The 6,009-nt window shown below is 38.0% G+C and overlaps 1 long non-coding RNA gene across 1 annotated transcript; it reads left to right on the top strand.

Moving 5' to 3' along the window:
• Positions 1–358: 358 nt before the first annotated feature.
• LOC118901240 lies at positions 359–5,510 on the top strand. The gene is made up of 3 exons (XR_005021307.1): positions 359–434; positions 4,683–4,747; positions 5,399–5,510. It is a non-coding gene; the product is annotated as an uncharacterized LOC118901240 (long non-coding RNA).
• The last annotated feature ends 499 nt before the right edge of the window (positions 5,511–6,009 follow it).

Below are 6,009 nucleotides of genomic sequence, written 5' to 3'. Positions count from 1 at the left end.
CACATCACACCATATACCTTAAATATATACAATATTTATTTGTTAGGTATACTTCAATAAAGCTGGAAAAATTAAAAAGTGTTATCATTAGGCTTTAATTATAATTTTTCTTTCATTAACAAGCAAACAGAGGTGAATCTCAAAGAAAGAGTACTCAAATAGTACTGGTAAAATTTTGATACATCAATTAAAAACAAATGCATAAAATGATTAATCACTTCCCTTTCTCATTGGATAATTTTATATTTGGTGGGCTCTAAGGTTTAAGATAAATAGCTACGATTCCAAGTGTTCTTTTCTTTTAGATTTGCTTCTGCAGTTGAACTTCACTGTGTTCTCCATCTATGATGGTTAGATTCCAAGATCACTTATCTCTGTTAAATCTACTACCTGGAGACGGCAGCTGGGAGATAGTTCGCACTAGAGATGGCAAGGTGAGCCACAGCGGAGAGTATAGGTTGTGCCTGGATTCACCTACCTGGAGGCATTAGAGCTCACTCTTCCTCAGATTTTGGATCTTTGTTTCTAAGGAACAATTCTCAGTGAATGTGTTGGCCATTAACCTTGAATAAACAGCTCAGTTTACCCCACTATTGAATAATACACTGAGATTTTTATTTTTGTTTTTTAATTAATTTTTATTGGAGTATAGTTGATTTATAATGTTGGGTTAGTTTCTGCTGTATAGTATTCATACATACTGTATTATTTTGCTGATTGGAATTAAGTGAAAAGTAATGTATGAGAAATATTGCCACTTGCATTATAGAGCTTTGAAATATTTGTCACTTTTCTATTCTCCAACATATTTGTGCAAGATGGCAGAATAGGAAGATGTGCTTAAGTTTATTTAGAAGGGTTTTTCCTTTAGGAGAAGAAAGATTGTAATTCAATAGACTAGACTAATTTCATTCTTCCTGTGTGGTTTCACAGTTCTTTCTCTTAGACGGAGGGGGAACTCCACATTTAGATTCATTTCATTTTATCGTATGGAACACCTTTCAGTTGTCTGATACATCAGAGGAGTAACATTCAGTTCTCAAAAGCTAAAGACTGATTTGCAGTGGGCAAAAGGCCAGGAGGAAAGAGTCATGACAGCTGATGGTTGTTGCTGTTTCAGAGTCAAGCACTTTCATCTCCAGATCCGTATATTATTTCTTTTTTTATCCCCAACATATAGAGCAATGCCAAGAACATAGAAGACAATCAGTAACTTTGCAAACAAAAGAAAGGGCAATAGAGCCTGGTGGAAAAATAGGCATTACATTAGAAAGAAGCCTACCACTGATATTTCTGGGAATATGGGTAGTCCGGTATCTTATTCTTGAATGTTGTTACTTTATAAGGGTTGGGAGACAGGAGATAGAGCAAGATGCCATGGACTACACACGCTGCATCACCCCACCTGCCAGGCAAAAGTTGGAAACAGCAGGTTGCTATGAACTCCTTGGTCCTTCCTGATGTGTGTAAATGGTGCTACAGCTCTTCTTCTTCTTCCCCTTACAGGGAGCATAGCTACATTCCCTTAAAGTGCCATCAAGCCTCCTTCAACTTCAGGGGTCCGGCTTAGAGTTAATGGTGCAAGAACAGAGCCCCATACCACTTTTCCTTTAAAATGCTGCTTATCTGTACACTATAAACTGGAAGCAAGGAGATACCATGGTCCACTTGTGGAGACAGAAAGGAAATGGAGAACTGGATGTGAATCCACACATGTAATAGAACCACTAGGCCCTGGCTCTTCTTCTCTGTTAGTTCACAGGAGAGCAGGGGAAAATGATGGGGGCTCCCATCTATACATCTGATAAATTAAAACTAATGCAAATGCTATTATTCTTAATCACAAAACCTCTTTCCAATGACACATTGGATGTAGTGCTTTGTTTAGATTCTGAACCATTCCAAAAAGGAGTTTGATTTGGATTGCATATGTAAGTATAATACAACCAGTTATACATAATGAGTGGTAAACTAAGGGAAAATTGGCAATAAAATTTGAAAAATAAGGTGTAAGAGTAAGGATAGTCTACAAGCAAAGGATAGGGCCTCACAATGAGATTTTCTATGGAATTGTTAGAATTGGTCAATAAATTAATCTCTTGTCTTTCTAGTGGTCAGGACCTACAGCTACATAAAATGAATGCCTATGGATTACCAAGGAGGCAGACATATTACTGTTTATGGTATTGAAACTTGTAAGACATTTACCCTATGGCTTCTTATAAAGAGAGACAGTGTAATGCATTTAACATTTCCATGAAAAGTGTAATAGTGAATTTCAAATAACTGTCCTCAATGATGGCTAGTGTCACAATACCAAAGCATAGTTTAGTAAAGGCAGTTCCATGAGAAGCCAAAGAAAATTGGCCCCCAAACACCATTTTCCATATCTAGATTGATCCAAGGATAAATTTAGTCTATAATACAATGGCTCTTAACACTTAGTATCATATTCCGTAAGGGTAGACAAATAGCAATGGAATAATTAAAGAGTTCAAAAATAGGCTTACACTTATATAGACCATTGATTTCTAACAAAAGCGCTAATGAGGAATAAAAGTTTTTTCAACAAGTAGATAGCCACATGGAAAAAAATGGACCTGAACCGCTACCTCAGCACCACATACAAAAATTAATTTGTGATGGTCATAGACCTAAACTTAAAAGCTAAAAGAGTAAGGCTTCTAGAAGAAAGTCTGGGAAACTATCTTCACAATCTGGGAATAAATCTGGGTTTTTTTTAGTCATCTAAAGTAATTACTGCTAGAGAAGGACTTACTATTGCCATTTTAATTATTATTTATTTATTTATTTTTTGGGGGCTGTGTTGGGTCTTTGTTTCTGTGCGAGGGCTTCCTCTACTTGTGGCAAGCGGGGGCCACTCTTCATCGCGGTGCGCAGGCCTCTCACTGTCGTGGCTTCTCGTGTTGCGGAGCACAGGCTCCAGATGCGCAGGCTCAGTAGTTGTGGCTCACGGGCCTGGTTGCTCCACGGCATGTGGGATCTTCCCAGACCAGGGCTCGAACCCGTGTCCCCTGCATTAGCAGGCAGATTCTCAACCACTGCGCCACCAGGGAAGCCCTACTATTGCCATTTTGATAATTGTTTTCTGTCTGTCTTATGGCTTTTTTGTCCCTCTCTTCCTTTGTGATTCATTGATTTTTTTGTACTGACATGCTTTGATTCTATTCACATTTTCTTTTTTGTATCTTCTATAGGTGTTTTCTTTGCATTTACCATGGGGCGATGTAAAACATCTTATAGTTATAATAAACTGATAACAACCTTAAATGCACATAAAAACTCTACACTTTTCCTCTTCCCACACTAACTTATTGACGTCGCATATTACATCTTTTTGTATTGTGTATCCATTAACATATTGTTATTGCTATATTTTTCAAGGACTGAATTTTTCAAGAGCAGTTTTAGGGTCACAGCAAAATTGAGGAGAAGTTACAGAGAGTTCCCATGTACTCGCCTATCCCATACATGGACTGTACTCCCCTATCCCATACCTGCTTTGCCTCTCTCACTATCAGCATCCCCCACAAGAGTGGCTCGTTTGTTACCACAACTGATGAACCCACGTTGATACATCATAATCACCCAAAGACCATAGTTTCCATTAGGGTCCACTCCAGGTCTTACACATTCTATGGGTTTGGACAAATATATAATGACATGTTCCCATCATTATAGGATCATACAGATATTTTCACTGCCTGAAAAATTCTCTGTGCTCCACCTATGCACGGCTTCATCTACTCCCTGCAGCCCCCAGTTCCTGGAAACCACTGATCTTTTCACTGTCTCTATAGTTTTGCCTTTTTAAGAATGTCATAGAGTTGGAATCGTACAGTATGCAGCCTTTTCAGATGGGTTTCATTCACTTAGTGTTATGCCTTTAAGCTTCCTCCATGTCTTTTTGAGGCTTGGTAGCCCATTTCTCTTTAGTGGTGAATAATATTCCATTTTCTAAATGTACTATAATATATTTATCCATTCACCTACTGAAGGGCACCTTGGTTGCTTCCAAGTTTTGGCAGTTATGATTACAGCTGCTATAAACATACTTGTCTAGGTTTTTGTGTAGACATAAAATTTCAGTTCCTTTGGATAAGTCCCAAGGAGCATGATTGCTGGATCATATGATAAGAGTATGTTTAGTTTTATAAGAAACCACCAAACTCTCTTCAAAGTGACTGCACCATTTTACGCTCTCATTGGCAATGAACGAGAGTTCTTACTGCTTCACATCCTCATCAACATTGGGTGTTGTCAATTCCATATTTTGGCCCTTATGATAGGTGTGTAGTGGTATCTCATTGCTGTTTTAATTTGCATTTCCCTGAGATTCTAAGGGCTTCTCAAACCTTTTCTGTGGATGTATCATCTTTGAACTAATTGCATCCGAATTCAAAATTAGAGGTATTTGCTGGTTTCTTTTTTCAAGAGATTTTAACCTCTTGTTCCCTCTGGTGTCTCGCTGCAATACTGCAGGTTCTCTGGAGCTGCTGCAAGCCATCAGCTCTCTTTTATTTTCAGTGCCCCCAGGTTTCTAGAGTAGGTTGGGCTCCTCAGTGGTCTGAGTTGGGTGAGGCAGAAACCAGTCCCTTAGACTGCCCCCTGAAAAGTCTGAACCTTGGCTGTATAGTCAAGGCTTCTCTTTCCCTCCCCAGGGAGAAGCTGGGAGCTGGAAGTTTTCTGCTGGTGGTGTGCTGCTGAGCTGGGGGAAGAGACTAACGTGAGTGAATGCTATGAATTTTCCTATTGGCTTTGATAAGGCTGGTGTCATGTTCACTTGGCTTTCTGGATTTCTCACAAAGAGCATTGGCCCATGTACCACTGGGTTGAGTCAGTGTCTCTGTGAGGGAAAGGATGATCCTCTTCTTGTCGGAAGAATTGCGTGCTCCCTGGGCACCCAACATTGTAGCCCTGTGGAAGAGGATGGGCTGGCTTTCTGGCTATTATCACTGTGAAAAATTCGTAGATCCAGCTCCATCACTATGTACTCATTTTATCCAGATCCTTACATCTGTGAATGAGATTAGAGAACCTGGAAAAGCTAGAAGTACTGATTAACCGTTATGGCTTCATCTCAAAGTAGAGGGATAGGTTTTGGAAGGGAGGACCAGTACATCTCTTTGGGGAAATCAACTCCTATTTTTTGTACTCACTAGATGTGATTAGTCCTTAATGAGGCCAAAGTGAATAGCTTTCCTTTATACTTTTTTATTCTACTTTTTATAGTACCTTAAGAGGTCATGTAAGGTTGTATGTTTTTGTAAGAAAATAATGGATCTATATAGGCTAAATTAAAGGGACAATATGTACTCTAAACTCTAACCTTTAAAAAGTAAAACTTGTTAATAAATGTCTGCTTCTCTCTTTTCAGTCCTTAGATATATTAAAAACTCAATGAGTTAAATGATTTTGTGACAAGCAGAAATTGGGGAAATACCATTTCCAGTGAGACCCTGAAGGACACAGCAGATTGGCAAATGAATATACAGGTCAGAGTAATATTTGCTTGTTTTCTGGAAAAATTTATATTTAATATATCTGCATTAGTAACATGCAAGTTTTGGCAAGATTTGCAACACATCAGGGAAAAAAATTAGAAAGCCAAAAATAATTTGAAAGTCTTTAGTCATTTAAGAAAAATATATCTACACATTTGAAAGTTAAGCTCAGAAAAATGCTTTGCCTATTTGCTAAAAAAAAAAAAAGGAATTTATTTAGAATTCATCTACTAACTTACTTACAAACATTTCTCCAATACTGTGTTTTTATACAACTTCTTTTGAGATTGTGAAAGCAATTTGATGAATAAGTCTATGATTCATATACAAATAACTATAATAAAATTCCTTATGGAATTAGTACCATGGCAAAGATATATTACAGAAATTCAGAGGATGGAGTAACCATTCCCCTGGAGTGAACAGGCTGTTAGCTCCTGTGGGAAGGAACCATGTTTATGTTACATTGTATCACTAGTGCATA

This window comes from Balaenoptera musculus, chromosome 9 (assembly GCF_009873245.2).
Source record: "Balaenoptera musculus isolate JJ_BM4_2016_0621 chromosome 9, mBalMus1.pri.v3, whole genome shotgun sequence".
Classification (NCBI taxonomy): domain Eukaryota; kingdom Metazoa; phylum Chordata; class Mammalia; order Artiodactyla; family Balaenopteridae; genus Balaenoptera; species Balaenoptera musculus.
This window is presented reverse-complemented; position numbering and strand designations above follow the sequence as displayed.